At 35.1% G+C, this 27841-nt stretch overlaps 1 pseudogene; it reads right to left on the bottom strand.

The window, feature by feature from the left end:
• Positions 1-4881: 4881 nt before the first annotated feature.
• Positions 4882-6937, bottom strand: LOC113352166 (annotated as a pseudogene).
• Between the last annotated feature and the right edge of the window lie 20904 nt (positions 6938-27841).

Raw genomic sequence — 27841 nt, forward strand, 5'->3', positions numbered from 1 at the left:
ATTTTTCATGGAGCAACAGTTACATACATTACTCTAGCAGAAGTGGCTCACTAGGCTTTTGGAGTATAACTTCAGCTTGTGCTAAAAAAAAGGCTCCGAGAATCGTGTAGCTGATGCTCTATCTCGTGCTAGTTGTTCTTCCTTATCTGTGGCTCAACCAAAATGGCTTGAAGAAGTGATCATCAGCTATGTGAATGACCCACTTGCCTCAGCTTGGATTCCACAACTCATTGTTTCTCCACAAACTGATGAGGGTTTTACTTATACTAATGGTATTTTGAGGTTGCAGGGCAGGATATATATTGGCACCAGTGGTGCAGTTCGACGCAAGATTCTTGCAGCTGTTCATTCATCATCCATTGGAGGACAATCCGGCATGTAAGCCAGTTATTAGAGAGCTAAATCATTCTTCCATTGGCCTGGCTTGAAGAAAGACTTGGTTAAATTCATTCGCAACTGCGACATATGCCAACAACATAAAGTAGAGCACCATCTACCTGCCGGTTTACTATAACCCTTGCATGTACCTGATCAAGCATGGAAGCACCTTAACATGGACTTCATATCTGGTTTGCCAAAGTCTGAGGGCAGAGACGTAATTCTGGTAATTGTTGATCGTTTCACAAAATACACTCACTTTATAGCATTAAGTCACCCTTACACAGCTCAAACAGTAGCCAAGGTTTTTATCGACATCATCCTTAAACTACATGGTATCCCTGAAACCATTGTGTCCGATAGAGATGCAGTTTTTTTGAGTAGATTTTGGCAGGCATTGTTCCAGGCAGTGGGTACTTCTCTACATTTGAGCACGGCTTACCACCCGCAGAAGGATGGACAAACGGAACGTGTTAATGCTTGTTTAGAATCCTATTTACGTTGCATGTGTAGTTACATGCCTGTCAAATGGGTATCATGGCTTTCTCTTGCAGAGTGGTGTTTAATACCTCTTACCACACCAGCCTCAAGCTCACACCTTTTCAAGCTCTTTACGGCTATCCTCCTCCATAATTTGGACTACACACTGCTGGAACCATTCACCACTCTTTAGTAGAGGATTATTTACACCAGAGGGCTATTATGACAGATGTATTGCACCAGAATCTTCTTACTGCTTAACATCGAATGAAGCAACAAGCTGACAAGGGCAGAGTTGAGAGATCATTTATAGTTGGCGCTTGGGTATATTTACGTCTTCATCCATATAGGCAGACCTCAGTTCAGTTAAGCAAGAATCTCAAACTAGCAGCCAAGTTCTTTGGTCCTTACAAGGTACTAACAAGAGTTGGTGTTGTTGCTTATCAACTGGAGTTACCTGTCTTTTCTCGGATTCACCCTGTTTTCCAAGTCTCGCAATTAAACAAGAAAATTGGTCAAGGACTTCTTCCACAGATAGTGCTTCCCACATTAGACAAAGATGGATTATTCAAGGTCAAGCATGTTAAAGTTTTGAGTACTCGTATTATCATCAAGGGACGCCAACATGTTCCACAAGTGCAGGTCCAATGGTCTCACACTACTGAAGGGGATGCTACTCGGGAAGACACAACCTTCATCAGATCTTCTTTCCCTAAGTTCATCCTTGAGGACAAGGATAAGCTGTAGAGGTGGGCATTTCCATAGCCTTGTATGACTTAGCTACTTAGGGGTGCCCTTATCATTTATTTTGAGTGTCTTTAGTGATTGTCTGTGACGTGTGTGTTTGGCTCGTGTGACCCAAAACACTTTTCTCTTTTATTCATCTCTGTAAACCTAATCGAGATAGAAGAGAACTTTGTTAAGAAAATTATTTTGCCTCTTTGAGGTTTATTTCCAATCTCACAGTGTATATCCTGTAGATTGAACCCTAATTCTAGTTGTTTGTAGTGTAGAACAAACTCGTAAACGAGATTAGCAGGGCCACGAGGAAACATCTTCAGTGGGTCGGGAATGTGGTCCCCTTTCTTCTTCTTTGGACCATTACTTACCATCTTTCGTACCTTGTTCTTGAACTTCTCCTCCTTGGACTTGTTGTTGTGCTTCTCCTCCTTGGACTTGTTCTTGCACTTGTTCTTGGACTTCTCATACTTCTTCATCAACTTCCTTATCACTTTCTTCTTCATCAACTTCCTTCTCACTTTCTTCTTCACAAACTTCCTTGTCACTTTCTTCTTCATCAACTTGCCACCACTTTCTTATTCGTCAACTTATTCGTCACCTTTGCATTCTTCAGTACGTATAGCAAAATCAAATTCTTTTTGTGTTTGCTTTTTCGGTTGAGGTGGTGGGTCGTTGATTTGGATCCTTTAGGTTTACCCGTCCATCCCCTTTGGTGGGAAGCAGCCAAATTTTGACCTTCTTTTCGACGAGGTCCCAAACTCTGAGGAGAAGGAAGGTCATTTTTCTTCTTATACTTCTTTTCGGATTTCCTTTGTTGCTTTCCCTTGTTGTCCCTGGAGAATACGGATGTAAGAGATAAACAATAATGAAATTCAATGCATATTTTTGAATTCAAGGTATACAATCGGTTTACTCGATACACATATAAAAACTGATTCCTAACATTGCACAACAACAATCGATCGGTTTTTATAAGTGCTCATGTAATCTGATTCTAACAAAAAAAAACATACAGAAAAATTGGGCATTTTTTCTTACAATAATCGGCTAACTCGATACACATATAAAGTCGGATTCCTAACATAACACATCAACAATCGGTTTTCATAAGTGCTCATGTAATCCGATTATGGCTTAGTGGTTATGGAATCAAAAGCTACATAATCGTTTTTTGTGGACACACGTGTAATCCGATTCTAACAAAAATTATTTTTACAGAAAAACGGTTATCCCTACAATAACTGAATCGAGCTATATGGGCATTAACATTGACCGATTTTGGTTCAAATTTCTCGAACCAGAAAACACATGCAGGACAATCAGTATATATGGGCATGAACATAAACTATTTCTATATGCAATTTGTTGACATGTATATTGATATTAACCGATTCTGGTAAACCTAGAAAAATGAATTTCAAACTTCGTAATGTGAACTTTTTATTTATATTTATAGGTTTCTACTTTTTGTCTTAATTAGACTTCCCAACAACATTTTAAATCCTTTAAACTTAAACAACTAATGCCCACCGGTACACACGTAAATATGAACCTGATCTCAGCATTGCCCACCGGATACCTAGATTATAACAATAACTACTGCCCACAGGTGCCAACAAGCGTAAAAGCTAACACGACCCTGATCTCGGCAAATTCGACAACCCTCAACCTGGTGTACCTCACAATCTTAATAGCTATTGTGGTCACACCGGTATTCATAGGCGCGATAGCTATTATGGATATCGATCTCGGAAACCACATCCCAAAATACACATCAATTACTGTCCGTCGGCGCTCACAAGCATAAAAGCTATAACGGTCTGGTCTCAGCTTACAACGACTACTGTCCTCTACCAAATGATTGCCATTAATTTCATTTCTTTAAATATTTTCTTTTTTGTAAATAGTATTTTTATAATTTCCATTAACAACTTTTCGTTATAATTAGAATTCCAAACTCTTTTATTTTCCCATATTTTAATTATTAAGATCTTAGTTATTAATTTTGGAAATTTTCTACTGGGCTATGGTTGCTCGCCCCTTTTTTGCTCTCTCCCCGCAGAGTATGCACAAACACTAGCTGAAGATAAAAACGTATAATTTTCCACGGGAATTTGGGCGTTGGTATCTCAATATCGCCGATGTGTTTTATTTGAATTATTGATTATAATTGATTACTATACTTATGGTTGTAAAAAAAATTTTTTGTAAATCTTTTATTTGTTTATATTATTTGTTGGAATTGTTTTCGTAGTTCTAAATTATTCTTATTTTAAAAGGAAATTCAGGACCGACGATAGTGACACACCGGAATTCTGAACTAGATTCAAGTGCCAGAATTCGAGGGTTGTTACAGTTGGTATCAGAGTCGGGGTAATTCCTTATTTTGAAAATTTGATTTCAAATTTTTTGATTTTTGAGCGATTACATGTTATTCAAACCTAATTTAGCGGATTGGATTGATAGAAAGTACCTTCGAGCCATTTCCTCCTCTTATTGTGCGATCAAATATGGTTGGTCTTCCTAAATCATTTTCTTCTTCGGTTTGTTTGGAATTGCTTGAACAATTCCGGAATTACTCTCATTAGGATAATTCCTCTTAGAAGCATGCTTCACTCGTGGATGATTCAACATTTTATAGGGAAAAAAAACGATTAATCATTTTTGGATTGTCAATAGTGGGCGATGTTTTTGTTTCAAAAAAACAAAAGAGGGAGAAGAAGAGAAGAAGAATCCGTTGACGAGGGGGAATAAAAATGAAATTGATTTAGTTTTAGGTTTTATTATTAGGATTTAATGGGGATAAATCGGTAGTATTTATATTTAATAGGAGATAAATTGGTAATTTCCGCAAATTTAGACACCCCTTACCCTTGCAATTTTGCAATGCGGTAGAAGGTGGTTTACAGATTCCTCTTCTAAACCACACATAATGCGTATATTATCCAACATCACTCCCTTCTTAGATCAACTGCTTGGCTTTTGTAGATACCATCCAGTTCTGTCATGAGCATGGAAACTCAATAGCAGACATTCTTACTTGAAAACCATACATAATCAAAGCTGAAGCGGATAGGGATAGGATTATGTCGACTCAATTCATTTTCTAATTTTGCTTTCTTGTTCTCCATTCCTTTATGAATAAATACTCTATTTAGAGTGAGATTTCGAAATGGTACATTTTGTTAACACTTAACAATGTCGTGATCCTGATCCATATCCTTGTTCCCGAATTTGCACGCAGTTATCAACGTAGATCAATCTGTCTGGCGTGAAAAAGAATACATACCGTCTCCGGGACTTCATTGCACGTCCAGAACATAAAATGCCCCTCGAAATCCCACATTTTACTTCCCTCTTACTACATGACACACAGTTTACTTGTTCAATTAGAAAAAGAGAATGACATCTGCATTGTAGAGTAATTACGCTGCACCTCCACTGGTCACCACCGTGTAAGCGGTCTAGTTAGCTTTTCTCTTTCTAAGACCGCACAGTGCCATCTGTTCCGGCGAGCATCTTATACTTATCTTTCCTAGTCAAGCTGGTGCATTCGAACTCAAGCGTTCCTGCTAAAACCCTCTGAATGTAGTTTGCAACTTCAATAGGAGACTTCCCACCTTTTACAAGTGAGCTCAGTAGGCAACTGATGTAAGAAGGTAATCTCGTATGTTTGCATAGGGTTCATGAATTCGAAATATGGATCCATAAGCTTAAATCCGCGAGCCGCGAAAAATAAACTTCGCTTCGCTTTAATTGCAACTGGAACAATCCTATCTGTGAGCTCAGCAAACAATGCACTAAATCTAAGAAGAAACGGTTCTCTACAAGTTGTTCCCTCCGGACAAATCACTAAGTCCCCTTCTTCGAGCAAGCGTTTGATATATTCAGCATCTTTCTCTCTTTCTCTTGTCAGGGCTACGCATTTAATAGGAGATATCAACTCTGAGAATTTGATTAAACCATATGTGACGCAACTGATTTTCCTCCCTAAGGCGATAGCAATCAGCACTCCGTCCAACATGGTCCTATGATTGCAAACAAAAAGAACACCATTTTGGCCTTTTCCCGGAGCGGATGGAGGGTTTCCCTTTACGATTACTTTCATACCGAGGATCTTAGACGTGTACAAAAGAATTCTTTTTGGTGAAAAAAATGCCGAGATAGATCTTCAGAAGGGCTAGGATGAAACCGATTGGCAACCATAAGAAAATCAAGAGTGCATTCATCGGGGTCGGTCTTGGAACCAATCTTCCATCGTGAAATATCACCCCACTTAAAAGCTTGTTTTCTGGAACTGGTTCGCATTTAGTCTTTGGGACCATGTAACCTTCCTGAAATCAGAGAATTTTTTTTACAGTATATTAGATCTAGTGAAAACTAACCAAGCTATATTTTTCCCTAAATGCTTATTAATAAATCACTGGGTTGGTGTTACTGTAGTATAATGGTAAAGTTACTAGTGATGATACCTGTGATCTCTGAGTTCGAAACTCGTTAGCACCAAACTTTTACTGATCACGGATCAAAATAATAAGAAAATCACGATTAAGGACGTGAATTGGTTTCGAATATCCAATTATTGGACCACATCTGTGAGCTCAGCAAACAGTGCACTAACGTTTAGGATAAGTGGTCCTATAATTGGAGAACCTAGTAGCCGTCTAGCAGAATTTATATAGGACAATGACATTACCTTGCAAATGGACATGAAAGCATGATCAGTTTCTCTATCACCCATACCCAAATCGGGCAAATTCTCACAGAATCGTCTTTCTAATGCGTCTTTCTTATGGATCCCAACGAGGACACCTGGGTTTTTGACAAATCCACTAGCTCTACCAGATTTATACAACACTTGAAGTTCTGTACCAAGAACTTTATCAGCACCAAAGAAATCTTTAACAAACGGTTCAACCATAATTCTTGGACTTGCGGTAATAATATATCTTTTGCCAACAGAATTAAACACTTTCCAACTCATAGGATGAACATCTTCAGCGTAAAATCTTGGTAAGACCGAGCGTGCAACGATTTCGATATCTTTGATTTTTAGACCGGCAAAAGCTATGAATATAAATGTTTTGATAGCTAATGTTTCTGATATGAAAATGTAAGAGAAGTAGACAAATGGAACAGAAAGTAAAAGAAGTAGCCCTCTTAAGAAACTACCAGCTTCAACTGCAACAAGCATGAAATATGGGAAAGCGCTTTTAGATATTAAAAGGGTTCCGTCTAAATCTGCAGCTACCGATTGTTGTGACCGGTTTTGGCAATTACATTCCGAGATAGGTGGGAAACCATGACGACGATTTGAGTTATGAGCAAGAGAGACCATGTTTGATCGAGTAAGAAATTACATGCAGGTATAGCTGATGATCAGTTAGGTTTTTTATGGGAGAGGGAATAATGAAGAGAAGAGACTAAAGAGATTGTTGTAGTGTGCGAATTTTATATCGTGTTTAGTTGGCATTTATGCAGCATGAAAATGAGGGCAGTTATGAATGCGGGCAGCATATTAGTTGAAAGTTAAAAATCAATGTCAATAAAAATACGTACGTCAATTCAATTATGTTGCTACAGCTTTGACACCGAGTACACACAGCAAAAAATGATGGGGGACATGTGGAAAACCAACCTTTCATGGACCAAAACTGTTCCTGTTTTAATAGGGCAGTTATATATGACGGACGCTTTAGTTGAACTCTGGCCGTGGATTTGTGCTCCGTTATTATTTAGGTTTGACTATGGGATGATTTGTTATGTACCTGGGGATTCATGCTTCAGTAACAGCTGAGTTTTGGGAGCTATTCATGCCTTTAGATTGTGCAGGAGTATAACATTGGACGTATTTGGTTTGAGATTTTGAGTGTCACCCGCTGAACATAATTCTAGCAATTCGTAATAAGAATTTGGTACCTTGGTGTTTCAAAATTCAGTATGAAAACTGCATTAACTATCTTTTCCCGGTCCAGCTCAGGTTTTCTCGTATATATGGAGGAAATCCAGCGCAATTTATTAGCTAAATGGGAGGTGAACTTTGAGTCTCACCGTTGGTGGAACTCCAATCTGGAGTTTTATGCATGTTGCAGTAGAGGCCCACAGAAATGTCTTGCCTATCTACATATTAATGTTTTTTTGTTTTTGCATTCTTCTTTGCTTTTCTCTAAATATTTTGGTTACATCTCCCCTTAGAGCTGGCACTATGGTGCCCTCCATCCCTTCTCTATCCCTCGATATCCCTCAAAAACTCAAAAAACTAAGTATTATGGTCTTTCATATCCCTACATGTGTAGGATCACATCTGACCCCTCTTATAAGGAAGGGGAATCACACGGCTACTCAGTAGTCGTATGAAATTACGCTTTACGAATACTGAGTAGCCGTATTCCCGTTGATACGGCTACTGTAGCTTTTTACACGGCTACTGAGTAGCCGTTTCAGTAAAAATATTTGTTTGACCTTGTTTTGTTTACACCTCTCTCACACCCGATCCTAATCATCCATCATTAATAACTCTATCTTCTCCACCGTCAGATCCCAACGGTCATTTTTTCAAAATCCTCTATAAATACCTCTCTAATTCTCTACTCAAATCACACCAAATCAATTTCTTCTTCTTACATCAATTGATTTCTTCACTAAAATCTTTCCAATTTATTTCTTGTTTAAGTAAGAATTTAAAAAAAAAAAAATTGCTCATCAATGTCGGAGACTCAAAAGCCAAAAAGAAAACATAGAGCGAGATTTAGTACTTTGGAAGATTTTCACATTGTTACTCAGTATTCTGCTCTTGGTTATAGCAGTTATGAAGATAAGGAAGAGTTTTGGGAAATTATTTTTCAAAAATTTGTGGAAGCTTGTGGTGGGAATAAACACGAGCGTACACAAAAAACGTTCGTAATCGGTTTAGCATAATCAAGAATGAAGTGGATAACTTTTCCGATTGTGTTTCAAGAGCCGTTGCAAGTAATCCGGGCTTGGACTCTATTAACCGGGTATGTTATCTAAATATGTTCATTATAGTTGTTGTATATGTTGTTTGTAAATAGTTTAATTTATGTGTATCTTATTTATGGTTTGTTTTACATTGATGTAGGTATTAATTGCGAGAAGCATTCATGTTGAAATACACAAAAAACACTTTACTCGAGATGCTGAGTATGAACTTCTTAAAGATGTTCCAAATGTACCAAATGTACATGTAGGTTTAGCTGAAGATTTGGACCAAGATTCTAATCCTCCGTTATCTCAAATTCATGAAAATTTCTCTAATATGTTTAGTACTCCAACCCCATCTTCTCAAAATCCACCTACAAGCCAATTCGTCGAGACTCCATTTGCAAATCAAATTCCAAACGCTTATAATGTCCCTAGCGGTATCCCTTTTCCATTAGGATGTACCCCTAGTACGAACCCAAATACAATACATGGAACATCATTAGGTGGATTTACAGAAGATAAACACAAGTCCATAGCAGCGAAAAAAGCCCAAATTAATAAAAAGTCCGTTGGGTCAAGCAGACCCGACACACCATCCTCGCAAGACTCCTAGATGAGTGACGCGGATAGTGAACTTGTTGATTATCTAAAGGAATCCTGAACGACAGTTGCACCTCATCAGCAACAACAAAACCAAATTATGCAAAAGTTGCTAGAAACAACACAATAACAAATTGAAGCTGCTCCAAAATAATTGGCATTAGTATCCTCTGTGTTTCATATTTTTTGGTTTCAATAGATAACTTGGTATTGGTTGGGTATACCGTAGAAGAAGATGTTGCACTCACCACAGCGTTTGTAAATGTTGCTACTCTTCCTATTGAAGATGTTCAAGAACTCTCCGCCTAAGAAAAATGGACGCTGGTATTTGACGGCTTTGTACAAGCGTTTGGAAATGTTAATAACCGAACCAGAAGACAACTTCAATATCGGATTTGTCAAATTCAAATAGAGGTTCGCAAGTATGTTAGAATACAAAGAAAGATTCATGGTTATGCCCCACCACACATGACAACTGCGATTACCGTAGGTAATAATAAATAGTTCTGATATTTCGAATGTCGTTTCCACATAGACATTAACTTATTGCTTTATGCTTATTTTTCGTATGAGGAAATGGCAAAATTTGTGTAGCGACTAGATCATCATACAGAATTTACATGTTATGAGTGCTACTTAATTTTCAAGGCTAACATGCCTAACTTGAAATATTACAATCCGGAAATGATTGTCGGTGCTCCTCCAGAATACGGACCTGACGAATAGTATATGCGGTTGTTGTTTAAGATTTTGTGGGTAAATCTCTGTGTAAACCCTCACGAGACTATAACTCGTCCACTAGGGTCACCTAGGAGTTTAAAGGCTTGTTGCACGTGCTAAGTGTAATCGGAGTTACTACGACAAGTAACCTAGGTTTTTATTCCATAATTGTAATGTACTTTTATAACGGACAATTTCAAACGACTACATCCCAACGGCTACTTTATAACGGCTAGTTTATAACGGCTACTTTATAACGGTTTAATTTGACGGATATTATAAATTGTGTTATCCATCTCCAAACAACAAACAACTATTTTCATACACTTTGCAAAACTTCTCACATATTTCGATACCTCTCATAACTCTTTATACGAACACAACCATGGGATCATTTGATTCAATTGAATATTTTGCAATCATCAAAGCATGGTACACAGAAACTCGAGTAGTAGATCACTCCCCTGTAATGACAGACCCCGAAACCTTTTGGGTGAAGATATATAACCAATATAAACAAGATTATGGGAATCCAAAGAGAAGAAGTCTTTAACAAATTCATGATAGGTACCAGATTATCCAAAAAGACGTTTGTGATTTTATAGATATTCAACAACGGATCTTCAATGCCATCCATATTAGCTTGTCCCCTCAACAATTTGTAATTATTTTAGAATTGCTTTCGTACAAAACTAAATTGATTGATTTTAAATTACAACAATACGTATATTGCGTTGTGTTATTGTAGAACAAAGTCGTTAAAGCGCGTTATTTTGAGGAAAAGGGTGAAGCATTCATATTTGATGAAAGCTATAATTTCATGGTATCCAAAATCCCAGAGTATCAATCGCCGGACAATTCATCTGCTTCATTCAGTGAAGATTGAAAGTAAAATAAATGTTTGTGTAGATTTTGTGGGTAAATCTCTGTGTAAACCCTCACGAGACTATAACTTGTCCAATAGGGTCACCTGAGGGTTTAAAGGCTTGTTGCATGTGCTAAGTGCAATCGTGATTACTACGACAAGTTATTTGGTTTTTTATTCAATAGTTCTGAACTTGTTGTCTATTTTGTGGAAATTTCAGTTTTATTTATGTTAAACTTTAATTAAATAAAAGATAGAACATCAGATGATATATAGATTGCAAGAAGACTTAAAGATAAAAGATTACATTAATTTAAGATAAAACATTCAAATATAATCATTCTTTAGGATTGTTGTTCCGAAGACTTGATTAACATCTGATGCAGAAACACATACACAAAGACGGAAACCACATAAATATAAGATAGAACATTCACATTTAATCATTCTTTAGGATTGTTATTCCGAAGAATTGATCAACATATGATGCAGAAACATACATACAAAGACAGAAAATTACATAAATATAAGATAAAACATTCACATTTAATCATTCTTCAGAATTGTTATTCTAAAGACTTGATCAACATATGATGCAGGAACATCTCAGAGATAAATCTACATTTCGTCGGGATTGTATGTATCATAACTTGCTTTCACTAGATGATAACATTCATCATGCGGAAAATTGTCGCCTGTCTGGTTAATATAGTCTAAACGAGCAATAGTTTTCTAAAATTTTTAAAAATAAACTTAGCTTAAAATAGTTATAATTTTAGGAAATAAAAGAAATTTTTTAATAATTTCTTACCCTTTGTTCATATGACGTTACAGGATTACGTATGTTAACTTCGGCCTGAATCGTGACAAAAGTGATGATGTCCTTGTTGATCTTGCTCCACCTAGCTCTAAGACCTCCTTGGACTATCGCATTTGGATTTCCGGATATGTTATCAAAAAATTCAAATACACTCTTCCAGAATTGGTTACTGGTGTTATGAACTACGTTCAGAATATTGTTTTTTGCTTCAATCCATGCTTGCGTAAGAGCAACATCTTCTTCTTTGCTGAATCTCATTTTTATAAAACACAAATATGATAGAATGTTTGGATAGCTTTACTTTGGAAAGTGATTTGCTATATAGAGATATAATGAGAGGATATAAAATTCAAAAAAAAAACGTTATACAGTAAATATTACCATTACAAATAAAACCAAAAAAGTAGTCGTTATACAGTAAAAATGAGATGTACATAGAGATATAAAGATATCCGTTAAAAAGTTAAAAAAAAACTAGCCGTTTACATTTAAAACCATGGATGATTTTCATTACCCTGATGTTGGTACGTGGTTGTATTTTGATTGAGTGGCTCAGAAGAGTTATAAGGATGGAAAGATTCTTTTTGACTGTTTGGAACAAAAGAACTCGTCGATGGTCCCGAATCACGAGACTATCCTGGGGTAGATGACTCACATGTATATGGTGGTTCATACTCTCTCACAAATCTCTGATGGAATTTGCACCGTATTTGATTTGGTGTTGCAGTTCCTTTGTGTGGTCGAAATAGAATTGTTGTGCAGCCATGTATTTTTGTTGCACATCCTGATATGCCTCGCACCACATCTCCTATATACAGTAAATACCGACATGAGTTTATATTTTTTTCAAAAGTAAAATATATAAGAATTAAAGGACATATGACACTCACAGTTGTACCCTGATCGACATTATAATTGGGTTTAGGAAACTCTCTCAAATACTCCATTCCAACAGGCATATGAATGGCATTAAAATCAGGGTCGCATATTTTAGTTGTTAGATTTTGGGTGGATATGGGAAGAGATGACGATCGACGGGCACCAACTCTTCTGTGTATGTGCTTTTTCGTGGCGGTGCTGGTCGGCGTACATAAGCATAGTTATCTTGGATACCATACAAATCCATGTTTCCTTCATGTACAATTACACCTGAGTACTTCCCAACTGACCTCTCCTTCCAGAACAACTTATACTCATGATCGGATACTTCAACATAATACAAGGGATTAAGTTGCTCGTTGGCATACAAATAAGCAGTGTTGATGTCTACTATTGAATCAGGAGGATTGCACGGTATTACTGTCATTCCAAGAACTTGTTTGAGACACTATTCGCCCAGGTACAAGGCGTTGTGACCAAATGAGTCGTAAAAGATCCTCCGTGTTACAGATATTTGTTTAGCCTCTACCACCTCGGGGTTAGTCTTCCATTCACTATCCTCCCATGGCGACCATACTACAGAATCGAATGAGGCATTATCAATCTGGTAATACACAAGAGTCATTGAATGGGTACCTGTATCACTCTGTGCACCTCTTTTCAAGTATCTTTGATCTCCATCATATAACCTACCCGCTGGCCACTGATCCACATTTTCATTCTCCGCCTTTGTATAGGGAAATAGATATCGGAAGTATGCCCAAAACCAAGGTTGTAACATTATTATTTATTATTAACAACTAATTGCATTACAAAAAACAAATAAGGAAAGTAAGATTACAAGTGAATATGAATTTTTACCATCAATGGATACGAAAAGAACTGCAAGTCAGGCTTGTTGCACGTTACTCCAGTATTCAAGCCCTATAACATACTATCGTACAAGGCCGAACCTAAATCGTAATGCCTCAACACATTTAAATCCCTCATTATACTAAGCCATTTAATCTCAACAACATTGTTCTTGTTTGGGAAAAGGATATTCCCAAAACACCAAATCAAAAACCATCTTGCAATTTCCTCCTGAAATACAACATTGCTTTATAGGCCGAGTCTATGGTCAAGAAACAATTTAATCAAACTATTCTTGATCCCCTTGCATCTATCCACAACTTTAACTCTCTAGTCGATTGAGTTTTCTTGTCTAACTTCTATAATTCCTATTATATCTCTAGATTCTTCTCCTCTCCTTCTTCTTGTTCTAGCAATCTGATGCAGTTGGTCCATACTGATTTCAGGAGAAATCTGATGCAGTTGGTCCATACTGATTTCTTCCAATAATATGCGATTTCCTTGGCCAATAGGAATTCTGGTAATTTGAGTGAAGTCTAATGGGGTAAACCCTATTTCAAAACTAGGGAAGTGAAATGTATTGGTGGTATGCCACCACCTTTCAAATATACCAGTAGTTAGGCAGTTGTCTTGTAGTTTCGGATATTTTATTTTGAAAATTGAACCAAACCCGCAGTCATCTACAAGTTGTTTAGCATGTGGAAATTTACTAACTGCAATATACATTTCATGTAGTTGGCTTACACTACTTCGATGTTTCAGAGATTTCTGCCTCTCATCTGACGAGATTGTGACTTTCAGTTTATGATCACTATGTTCTTTTGAAGAAACCGGAATTCTATCATTCATAATTCGTTGAAAATCATCAGAGTATATCTACAACACACATGTACACAAAATCATCACAAAACAATCCATTTTATGCAAAAATTCTATAATGGATATATATTGTACAAGACCAACAAAAAAATTAGTCAATCACAAAAGAATCAGGAGAATGTTATGGAGAAAATAATCAATCAACCCTAAAGTAATCCAAATACAATCTCTCTGCCAACAATTTACCCTAGACATAATACATATTCATTTAATCATCCATCAATCCAAAATTATCAATAACAATACCATATCTATATGAAAATCAATCATAAACAACAACCTCTTTGATTCAATCAACAAAATATCATAAATTTAATCAACATGTCTCAAACTATCAAACAACATACAAGGCCACATTATAATCAACCTAACATCTCCAATTAAATCATAATCAAACTCAAATTAAATTTAAACCCTAAAATTTGAAACACTCACCTTGAACGATTTTGTTGATGAAACACGAAATTAAAAAAGGCAAATGCTTTACCGGATACTAAGGAACAAACCCATTGAATTTTAGCTCCTGAATCACACCAGGGGGTCTTCAAATCGGAAGGGGTTGTGGAGAGGAAAAGAAGAAGGAAAAAGAAGAAGTGGGAAGCCCGATCTCGCTTCTGAAGACTTAAACCTACTAAACGGCTACTCAATAGTCGTATTGGTCAAGTCAACGAGTTGACCGTATGGCACTATTCATACGATTACTGAGTAGCCGTTTCATATAGGGAAGGGATAAGAGGGCACCATAATGAAGTTACCTTTCTTGTGTTATCCCTTCCCTTCATTTGAGGGATAGGAAAGGGATGGAGAGTACCGTAGTGCAGGCTCTTATGGGTGTTTTTTATGTTTCACTTTTATTAATAATTTCTTCTAGTGAGTTTCTCAACATTATATAAAAATATTATTTAAAGGTTAAAAAATTCAAAAGTGTATACCAAACTCATACGAAATCAAAACTTTCACCACCACTTACTGAATTGGTGTGTCAAAGTGTAAAGTGGTATCCCTATAGCATTTCTGAAAGATTAGTTTCCAACATGGGACCAGATGTAAAAGTGATATTGCATGACTGGACTGGAGTTGCCAGTTTATGCAATTTAGCCCAAGTTCCAAGAAAAAAGACATCTTTTGCTGCAATGTACTACTAAGCACGCAAGAAAGCTATGGAGCTATTTTCAAGATGGTTCAGAGTCTTGAAAAAGATTTCTTCCGATCAAAATTTTCTTCCTTAATAAATTTTCTTCTTTCTGATCAAAAAAAAAAAGAAAAATGGTTCAGAGTCTTCAGACACAGATGGGTGCAATATCACTAGCAGTTCAATGCATGAGTGGTTAGCTTGGAAATACAGAAGAGTTTGGACGGAAGAAAAATTGTATGGTGTATTGTTGGGATGTTAGTCCCACATTCATTAGATGGGGTTTAATTGGGCAATTTATAAGTCAATGGATTTCCTCATCTAGTCAATCGGTTTTCGAATTAAGTTCTACCCATCGTCTTATGACGAGTTGGGGTCGATACCTTAACATGTAAGCACCGTGCTATTTGCTACAACTTTCTTTATTACAGTTGTGGAGACAATCATTGGATCCAAAGAGTTAGCCGCCGAACCTTCTTAGGACAACATCGAAGCTACAACTGGATCCAATCCCAGTGGACTCGGATCTTCTGTCCCAAAATTTACCTGTCTCTTTATCCCTACCAATAAAAAATTGACATGTGTCTTAATTGAAACTAACCAATTCTGATTTCAATATCAATATATTCGACACATGTAGGAGCGCGTTTTCATGAATTTATAAGGCAATTCGTACAACAGTATTATAATAATGCAATGTATTAATGGGTTCATGCCCATTCATATTAATGAGTATTTAACTCACAACAGACCATATTGAAATAGCAACCACTTCTGCCCACTTGCTAATGATAGTGCGAATTAAGTGTTTGAATCTCTCCTCACTCTATCTTACTCTCTTGACCTTGGGTTTGAGAAGAGTTTCCAATTTTCGAGCACACTTAAAAGAGAGAGTCAAAACAGAAAATGTCAAGGTATCAAAATAAATTCATTTGTTGACGGCATTTAAACAAAATAAAATATTCCCAAAGTAGCCCTTTTTCCGTTTTTCATTTGTGAGAAGATGCTAAAACAGAGATGAGAGATGGAGATGGAGAGAGAGAGAGAGAGATTGAGAAGTACAGATTTCGAGAGAGAACACGAGAGAATGGTTATAAATTTGATTTTGAGTTTTCTGCTTCCGATCTAAATTGATTAAAAGGATATAAACAATAGATTTGTAAGATTAGATCCAGGTTGCAGATTTAGTTTAATGATCTTATCAATTTTAGACTGCTAAAGTTGCTCCTGATGGTGATGATTTTGATTCGTATTATACTCGTGTTTAAGGTAATTTTTAAAATATTTGCTTAATTTATTATGAAATTTAAGTGATTCTTCAATTATAAGCGCATTTGTCATCACATTTTGGTATATGAAACTTGTTTATGTATGTATTTAGGGTTCGACTAAACTATTGGATCTCCATCATCACCTTCGAATATGATATCAATAACTTATTCTCTAATTCGTGATTTTGGATTTGGTACTTATGAAGATAAGATTTCAATCTAACAATTGTTGAAATTCACTTTACTAATTGTCATGTTTTGAATTTGGGTGACTCAGCCTCCAATTGTTGTTTCAATTATTTTAGAAAAGTATTTGATAAATGTATAATAATTTTGATTTTGATGGTTGTTCACAAGGTAGGTGTAGAGACTATCCAAGAAACTGAGGAGATAATTAACGAAATGAAAGAAAATGACCCGATGCGGCTACTGAATCTAGAGGTTATAAGGATAGTGTGTCGTATCCAGGTATTGTTCATGATTTTCTTTTATCCTTCGTGGTCGTCGTTTTCATATCTAGAGATGTTGGCCAGTTCAAATTGTTTTTGTGGTGGATTTGTGATAACGAGGTGATGAAGATGTAAAATGTGGTGATTGTTGTTGCTGACATTAATTAGATTATTGATGCAATTGTGGTGATTTGTGAAACTTTCTGAAGGTATATATGATTTTCATTTTATGAAGACATTAATCGCACCTTTTTTGTGTATATACTATTCACACAACTGATTTTCTGTAGAAAATATAGACATATCAACATAAACATGCATACAAAGATAGGAGCTGAAACATGCATATCAACTATTTTACATACCTCATGATTTAACGCATCCATGTCTTTCAGTAATTGAAGACATAAGCAGAGATTTTTCTTTCACAATCTTGTAGTCATTGGAATGTCCAAGGTTAAGTGATATGCTAGTGATCCATACTTAGTTGCAGAATCACTTCGGTCTCTGTTAGAAAAAAAAACACATAGAAGGTGATTCCAAAAGTTGCTTAGGAAATCATCAGTTAATGATAATTAAGTCTTTAGTAGGTGTTAATCTTTCTTTCTTGTCCTGCTAAATGTTTTGATTTACGAAATGATTTACGCGCTAGGATTTTAGGACTAGCCCCTAGGATTTTACAAAGATCAACTCCCTTTTGGTACGTTTTAAACCTACGCATCTGACTGAATTTGTTGATGTTTCTGCACAAAATGAATTTGTAGATATTTTCTGCTCATACCAGATCTTGTGGATATTCTCTGCACATAGCGAACTATGGATATATTCTATAAAGACTAAAGCAAGTTTTTTTTCCACTCCCTCTTGGTATCTCTATGATTTTGTTCAATTTCTAAATTTACACATTAGACTGGATTTGTTGATAATATCTGCACAAAATGAATCTGTGAATATTTTCTGCACATAGGAAACTACGGATACCTTCTGTATAAATTAACAGTCTCAAATATGTAGTTCTTTGTTAGGACAATGGACTGACCATTAGTACTTGATTAGAGTTAAATTATCATACTTTTTTAAGCAGTTGTTAGCTAATAAATATCATCCATATTCTTTATCTCTTATGCGTTAGTTAGATTTTATATGTGTGTATTTTCTCCACAGATTGAATTTGTGCATATCTTCTGCACGGATTGAAATTGTGTACATATTCTTAATGTTGGTTCTGTCTCTAAGAATACTCTGTTGCATAAAAAGGTATTGCAGGTCCAACGAATCAATAATACATTCATTCATCTGTGGTGAAACTGGATCAAGGATTTTCTGCAAATGCAAGAAACCTCTTCTGCAATTGTATTTGATCCATTGCTGGATACAAGGACCGTCCCAGATTGTTGCATTTATTTCAGTTTTCTGTCTTTAGGAACTATGCCAGTGGGGATGTGAAAACTGGATTCATGATCAAGCCTGGTATGATTGTATGAAAACTGAATTTACTAGTAAGTATGAAACTTATTGTCATGCTATACAAACTATATGAAAATTCTCGAGTATGCATTAAACTGAATTTTCTGATATTTTCTGCACAAAATGAATTTGTAGATAGTGTGTCATATCCAGGTATTGTTCATGATTTTCTTTTATTTTTCGTGGTCGTTTTCAATCTAGAGATGTTGGCCAGCTCGAATTGTTGTTATTATGGATTTGTGATAATGAGGTGATGAAGATGTAAAATGTGGTGATTGTTGTTGCTGAGATTAATTATATTATTGAAGTAATTGTCGCGACTTGTGAAACTTTCGGAAGGTATATATGATTTTCATTCTGTGAAGATATTAATCACACCTTTTTTTTTGTGTATATACTATTCACACAACTAATTTTCTGCAGAACATATAGAGATATCAACATAAACATGCTTACAAAGATATGATCTTAAACATGCATATCAACTATTTGCTATACCTCATGATTTGACGCATCCATGTCTTTCAGTAATTGAAGACATAAGTGGAGAATTTTCTTTGAAGTACTTCCATTACCGACTAAAATTAACTAAAATTTATTCTATGAAGACATTAATCACTCAATTTTCTAGGAGATTAAAGGAGTGGGAGAATATTCTTGGTGATGTTGGCCAACAGTTTCTAGGAGGAGTCAATGTAGTTCGTGCAGCTGTAGATAAGCATTGCATCTACACCGGTTATCCATATCCAATCGTAAAGAGTGTTCTTTACCATTACACTGTTAAGGTTTTTTCCTGTCGAGGTTTTTTTCCTGTAGAGGAAATATACACACTTATTCATGTAGAGGATATATACACACTTCTGATGTTACTTTGTATCTTCTTTTTTGATTTTTTGTTGTTGTTTTTGTTTATAGTGTGCTTCGTTCGCCACGAAAACTTGTAAATGGAGATTTTTTTTTGGCTCATGTTTTTTAGAATGTTAGTAACTGATGAGTCCTTTTTATTTTTTGTAGGTACAGTACACACTGTATACGTTTACATTGATCCTGGTTTTACAAGTGAGTGTTATCGTAATGCCTATTCACATCCAATTGCTCGCATTCCTGATGTCAAGAAACCGAATGAAGTTGATGAAAGCACTAAGGTCAACGCTCCTTCTGTTATTAAAGGACTTGGAAGACAGAAAAAAATAGGTATTTACCTCGTTCTGAGAAGCTAAGAAAGAAACGGATGTGTGGTAACTGTAGAAAGCCAACTTTTCACAACAAGAGATATCCGGATCCTCCTGGTGAAGCTCCAATCACAACTGGTAGAAGAAGAGGACATGGATTGGGAAAATATTTTGGCTTAGAAGTGAATTTTGTAGTTTGAACTACATTTTTATATAGTTTTTTTTTATTGTTTTTGAGATGTTAAATTTAGCTTTTTACACATTTTTGTTTTTCTTTTCATGTTACTTTTTTGTTTACTTCAGAAGGAATAATTTTTTTTAGACTGGATTGGTTTTTATGTCAAGGTAATATGTGAAGAAATTATTCACGGAGTTTTTATGTGTAGGGATCATGCACAACTTTATTCTTCACTGTTTATTTTTGAATAGTTATCAAAGAAATTATTGGGATCAAAAATAAAAAGGGATAATTGGTACTTAGGTTTCGACCAATATTAGGCTTTGGTCTAACATTTATCCAATATTAGAGTTTGGTATCTGGAATGGACGTTGACTCATGTTGACTGTTAATGACCGCACTTTAATTAATTTTATGAAATAAAAATATTTTAAATTACCAAGCTTACAAGTATACCCTTGAAGTGGTTCTACTATCTAACAGTTATAAAGAAGAAAAAAAATCCTACGGTCCCATTCCTCACTTCAACACAGTATTTCCATCTCAAACTCGTCAACAGCAGCAAATCGATTCCACCCTCTACTGATTTCACACAACTTTGAACCCTAATTTCATTCCTCTGCTCATCACCATCAAAAAAAAAACCCATGGAATTGCTCAGAGCATCCACTTCTTGGGTGCTTATAACCATCCCTTCTCTTTTGACCTAATTAAATTAGGTTGATTTTTCTCTTTCCTTCTCTTTCGTTCTCAAATTCTTTTTGCCTGAAATGAGAAATCGCTCACGTAGATTAAGCAGAAATCTAAGAAAATAAATAGACCAGGAAGGTGTTAGTGAAATTGTGATTCTGATTTGGGTTATGGTTGTTTTCTATTGAAGACAACTGAAGCAGGGAGAATTAGAATTAGGGTTTGCTTGTTGAGATGTTAATTGAGAAGAAGTAGTGATGGGTTTTCATTACTGAAAGTGAAGAAGAGGAATTAACATCTGATTTTCAAATTTCAGTGAAAAATTGGGGTTTTCTCTTATATCCGAGATTAAGAAGCTGTTTGAGGAATTATGGTTTGATTGAGTTACAAATCGAAGAAGTAATTAAACAGAATTATTGGATGGGTTTGATTGATTTAGAACTTGAATCGTGCAGAAGTGAGGATTTGGAGATTATTTAGGGTTGATGTTCTTGGAATTAATCAGGAAAAAAAAAGAAGCAATTTCAATTATGGTTCTTAACAGAGTGAAGACCTAAGGTTCATGGATTGGATTTACAAGTGAAGAAGATATATTGGAATAGTGGAGATTCAATGAAGAAGAGAATTTATGATGAATGCGTTCTGAATGGAAATATAAGTGGTGGTGATTAGAGAAATTACAAGGCTTGGGAGATGATTCCAGGAGATGAAAATTTGCAGTTGAGAACATGGTATTGGTGTTGCAGGTTCTAGTGGTGGTGCTCACTTGTATGTGATGATTGAGTTACAGTTTTAGTTACAGTATTACAATGAACTGATGCAGGTATTAGATTTGAAGGAGTTATGATTCAGCTGAAAGCTAGTGGTACTGGTTGTGTTGAATAGGAAGTATTGTGACCTATGGGTTGAATGGTGTTGTTGAGATGCAAATGCAGGTGGGTTTGGATTTATATGTTATTTTTAAAGAGATAGATTTGCCGGTTTTGGTTAAGATGGTTCTGCTTGAATGGGGAAGAACTGTTTCCTTCTCTTGATGACGGTGGCAGCGGCGACAACGGTTTGGAGGAGGAAGTGAAAGAATTAGGTTAATATTGAATGGTTATCGTGTAAATATTAGTAAAGTTGAGGGTATAGTTGTAATCTCGTTAAATAATTATAGTATTATATAAATTTATCAAGAATTACCAAACAGAAGTTGGGACTTAACCGAGTCAACGTCCAGTCCAGGTACCAAGCCCTAACGTTGTACAAATATTAGACCAAAACCTAGTATTTGTCGAAACCTAAGTACCAAAGACCAATTATCCCAAATAAAAATTGAACGTAACATCTTAAAAAAACTTGAAATGTATCTACAACTCTTTTTAAAATCAACTCTTTTTAACTTGCTTATATTATGTGCAGAAATTTATTCTGTGAAGAATTTATCCACACGCTTTATTTTTTGTAATAACTATTTACACATTTATTTCTCTGCAGATTTTTCAGATATCAACATGAAAGTTTACACAAAACTACATGAACTAAAGCACATGTATCCGCACAATAAGTACCAATTAAACAACAAGTACAAATTACCTAAAATTCATTCTGTGAAGATATTACTCACACCATTTTTTTGTGTAGATAATATTCACACAACTATTTTTCGCACATTTTCAAGTACAAATTATCTAGAATTCGTTCTTTGAAGATATTACTCACATATTCTAGTTGTAAATATTTCTGCTGCTCGCCAGTGGTACTTTTAGCTGGTAGATGAATGAACTGAAATTTCTCATCATGAAGATTGAACGAAAATAATATCTCCATCTCTTCATTAACAATATTACACTTCGCAACAACAACAACTACTACTACCCTGAAAGTTGAGTGCATGTGTGTGAAATCTGCATATTCTATTTGTGTATCCAATGGTTCCCTTAGCACAGACATACTAAACTAACCAAATAACTTTGTGACGTCGAGCCTCCATGATCAGATGCTACAACTTATATTGGCTACCGTCTAGAGTTTATTGCCTCTTTGATATTGAAACTTCACAATGCTGCATATCTGAGATGAAAATCGATGAGGAGTTAACAACTTAACCTCGGTTTTAAGCAACATTATCTCAACCATCATAGTAGTTGGAGCTATAAGAAGTCTCGAGTGATGATTATTGTTACAGCCTTGACGAAAATTCACCATAATCTCCTTACTCATATGCATCGGTGTCCTGCATTCTAGTTTCCAAACCTACAATGAGTAACAAACTTAAGTTTACCAACTGTGATGATATACACAACTGAAAACCGTGAAGATGTTCAAAAAATATACACTTTTTGAAAATTCATTATGTGAAGATATTACTCACACCATATTTTCATGTAGATATTATTCACACAACTTTGTTTTGCACGTTTTCAAGTACAAATAAACTGAAATTCATTCTGTGAAGATATTACTCACATATCCTAATTGTGAATATTTATGCTGCTCGCCAGTGGTACTTTTAGCTAGTAGTAATATCTTGAAAATGTACGAAAAATATATTATCCTCAACTTGAAAATGTGCGAAAAATATACAACTCGAAACCGTGCAGGAAATATTCACAACTAGAATATGTGTAAGAAATCAACACCTGCACTCATATAAACGTACAAATTCTTCAAACCATAAAACTAAGGATGAAGATTCTCCAATTTAGAATTGTTCCTCATATGCACTCTATGGATGCAGCTTTTTATGAGTGCAAACAGTACAGCGAAGTTAATGGGATTTTTTTTTTGAAAAATACTTGTTCAAGGTTATGATATAACAACTTAACATCAAACAGTACATGGTCGAGTCACACAACATATACGGGCAGAGATGTATTACTGAGTTTTTTTATTTTTATTATATAACTACATAACAAACTCGATGCAAATCAAGCATTACTAAAAGTCGTTTTATATGGCCTAAATGCAGATGAAGCTACAAAAACAAATACAAACATTTTACTTTTATGACTAACAATAAGAACAAGCTTAAGTCATCTTTGAATATATCCACAATTCATTATGTGCAGGATTTATCCACAGTTAATTATGTGCAGGAAGCATCCACAAGTTTGAGTTGTGAAGAAAAAATCCACGAAAAGAGAAAACAAGAGCATTTTAGTATTTTTCTTTGCTAAATGTTCTTTAACATGTAATTGTTCAGCATCTAATCAACTTTGTTTGCTAGTACCTTTCAAGATTTCTTCCTTTTTTGATCTAGATTCAAATACTCCTAAAGAAACAAGTACAATTTATATATATGCATAAAATATACTAATTAAATGATTATTACTTCCGGATAGGTATTACATCCGCAATTTCTTCATCATTTGGTTTATTACTCTACATATTTTTTTGTTACCAATTAAATGTAAATGAGTTTATTTCTTCAGTTGATTCTTATATTGAAAAATAAAATCATGATACTAAATGTAAGATAGTTTTAGCATTAGTTATCCTATACATGATCCAAAACATAGAAAAACTTCATGTGCAAGGCATATTCACACATTTTTTTATGAAAATCGAGATGCAAAATTCATGTGTATAAAAAATTCCTCGACTTTAAAATGTGCGAAAAATATACACAACTGGAAACCGTGGAGGGAATAGTCACAACTAGAATATATGTAGGAAATTTTCACAATCATTATTCTTTGCAGCACATGAACAATCATCCAACACTCGATTTGTGGAGAAAATATGCACGACTCGATTTTGTGGAGGAAATATGCACGAAATCTAGTATAGCAGCAAAGTACAGTTGTATACCATGGGAATGTAGTATAACAATAAAAATAAGACATTAATAATACAATAGAGATAAAAAGAAAGAACCAAAGAAAGGGAAGAGATTTTAGTACTACGTTTACTAGCTGATTAAGGGTAAACCAATTGCTAGTTAATACCCTTGCAAAAATTTCATCCCTATGATTCTTGTTCAGCTTGATATTCCTGTCCACAAGAAGGTCAATTTCATATACAAAGATAAGCTCATACAAGATTACTCCAAAATACAAGATAAGGAAAGTGAACTATCAAGTAAAACTAAGAAAACACTTATAAATCAAAACTTACAAGTTTGTAAAGCACGTCCAATTCTATGGATTCAAGACGAGATCGCTCCAAATTTAACACAGTAAAAGAAGAAAATATCCTACAGAAATCCTTAAATCTCGACGCTACAAATATGTGAAAAAATTAGTGCTTGATGTTGAAGAACCTAAAAAAGAAGAGAAAACAAAATCATTTAGTACCTTATTCTTCACCTGCTTCCATTTTTGTGTAGGTTATCTTCACAAACACCTATTGTGCAGGATATATTCACACATTTGATTTTTTTGCTGAAAAATACCTAAAATTTAGTTTTCATGCGGGAAGAATCAACAAGAAGAGAAAACAAAAGCTTTTATACCTTCTTCTTCATCTGCTTCCATTTTTTTTCTTTTACATTTCTTAGATTTCTTCTTATTTGATGCTTCTAGCTACAAAAAAAAGCACAAATTTTAGTCCCTGTAGAAGATACCCACAAATAAAATGAATAGTGTACAAGTCAACAGATCGCATACCGTTTATTGCTTGTTTTTTTACTTGATCCTTGGTTTGTTCTTCATCTGATTCGGTATTTTCTGAATCAGATTCAATTTCGACTTCAATTTCTTTGCTAATCATTTTAGATTTGTTGTTGCAAGGATCTGATTGAGATTTTGAATGAATACATTGATTTAGGTTTCTATCGATATTGACGATGAAGATTATGATGACGATTACAGAAGAGTCGGAGAATGATTTGTTTTTACAGAAGAATCATAGAATAGTTTGGTTTATCAAAAAAAAATTTATGGGAATGATTTTTGTTTTTGACAGTGAATAGTTACGAAGGAAGGAAGGAATGGGGACAACATAATTTCTTATTAGAGGATATTTTAGTAATCTAATTTTTCAATATATGATAGGGCCTTTAGGATAATTTATATAATTATTTGTATGACCCTGGAATCATAAGAGTAAGACTCATAATATATAGGGTCATAAGAATAATTTACTCGATAATGATAAAGTCGCCTTCAAGTATGGTAATGCTCCATCTGCTCTTCGTGAATTTTCCGCACTGAAATGGTATTAAATTACATATGTAACATCCCGAGAGCTTTTAGTAGATAGCAAATTTCCAAATTTAGCTAGAAATACCCAATGACACGCATACGTTGTTTGTTAGTATTTGGGCAATGATCGTTAGCAAAAATTTTATAGGGTGAGAATGGTGTTATTGCGTGTCGTGTTCAATTGGAACACCTAGTTTAACTCCCAAAATATGAGGATGTGTTTGATAATAGAGAAAGGAAATAATTTCATGGAAAGTGTTTCCATGGAATCAGTTTCCTGGGGAGGCAAGGAAAGACTTTTCATGAAATTCCACGGAATTGAGTTTAAAAAATACTTTAGGCCACGCTTTTATTGCAATTCCATGGAAACAGATTTTTGACAAAACGACGGAGAACACGTTATTTCCATGGAAAGATGGCTAATTCCATAGAATTAACTCCTATCAAACACAGCCTTAAGTTCAGCTAATACAATGAGCTAATTGGGTGTCTAAAGGATGTTAAGTTACTTAATTATCCTTCTCCTTGTATCAATTAAAAAAAAACTCACCCTTATAAAAATTCATTTAACCTAAATCTAAAACTCAAAATCCATTACTTCCCCCTCCATCACTATTTCACATGAAATCATCATACCTCAACTTACAGGGTGTTAGTCTTCAAGGGAGTTGGGGAAGTTCAGTGTAGTTGGGTTTTTCCTGTTAGTCGTGGGGGAGTTCGAAGGAGTCTCTCAAAATCCCTGTTAGTCGTAGGAGAGTTTAGAAGAGTCTCCCAAACTCCCTAGAAAACACCGGTTAGTCGTGGGGGAGTTTGAAAAAAAACTCTTGAATATCCTGTTAGTGGTAAAATCCTAGAATGCTAGGGAGTTGATTGTTTTGGGGAGTTCTTGGGAGGTTGTAAGGTATTTTTTCCTCACTATAAATCTTTCAAAACAGTAAAGATTTTGGGAGGTAGTTTGGTCAGAAAAAAACATAGGAGAAAGAAGAGGAAATGCTTTATAGCTCTTCAGGTATGCTTTTCATCTTTTTTGTTCTTCTTTGATCGCCATGATTTGATTGGTATTTCTTTTTACTTTTGATTCTGACTACCGTTATATAAATCTGTGTACATGTTGTATTGGTGCAGTTCTCTGATGAATAAGAATCTTTAACTATTTTTTTTCCACGACTATTAGGAAAAATCTGCCCGTAAAATTTTTGATAGGATATGACTAAATTCTGGGTTTTATATGTAGTAGTGATTGTTTTGTTTAGGTGATTTTGACTTGGGTGTTTCTTTGTTATAGTGTATGTTTCCGTTTGTTGCGTGTGACGATATGCTTAGCTACACCATGAAAAATTCTTATGCACACACAAGTGATAGTTTTGGAGTATGTGGCTTGAGAATTTGAATGATTAGTTTACTAGTTACAATAATTACCGATTTTATACTAGTTATATGAGTCTGTGAACCAAGTTATACGAGTTTTAATACTGATTAAAACCAGAAACGGGGATAGCAAACTTAAGGCTCCTGGAAGAACTGTGGAGCCTCCTTTACAGTTCTAATACTACTGTAACTGTTGCCTCTGTTCAATTATAGTCAGAACTTGGTAAGTAGAAACTTTAATGGTGTCAGTGCAGAGAGATACTAAATTAGCTAGTTTGTTTTTAGGTTGAAGAAGCTCAATTGTTTCAGAAAAATGGATTATCATTAAATTTGCATCATGGAACTGATTTAATTGAGTGAGTTAGGAATGAACTCTCTCAAACTCCTTAAACTCTCCTAAACTACATCTAATAAACTCTCTCAAACTTCCTACATTCCCCCCAACTCCCTGAACTCAAAAACACCAAACTCTCTCAAACTCCCTACATTCCCTCAAAATCCCCAAGATTCAAAATACACTCAACACCCCCACCTCACCCGAGGACTAACCCCTTGTTAGTTTTGTAACCAATTAAATATTAAAACATAAATTTATTGTTGATCTTCAAAAAGGTAAAACTAAACATAATCACGACCAAGTGGATATGAGATTAATCAAAATTTTGGAGATTTTCAGTATTTTAATCGTCATGGTTTATTTTTAATTACACTTTTTTTTCTTTTTTTAATAAGAAAGAAATTTCATTAAAATTCTAATGTAAAACTACATTCAGTTCTCTCTGATTAGAGATTTTAACCAAGTTATGAACTCTGAATTCCAACATTGATC

Source organism: Papaver somniferum, chromosome 2 (assembly GCF_003573695.1).
Source record: "Papaver somniferum cultivar HN1 chromosome 2, ASM357369v1, whole genome shotgun sequence".
Taxonomy (NCBI): Eukaryota; Viridiplantae; Streptophyta; class Magnoliopsida; order Ranunculales; family Papaveraceae; genus Papaver; species Papaver somniferum.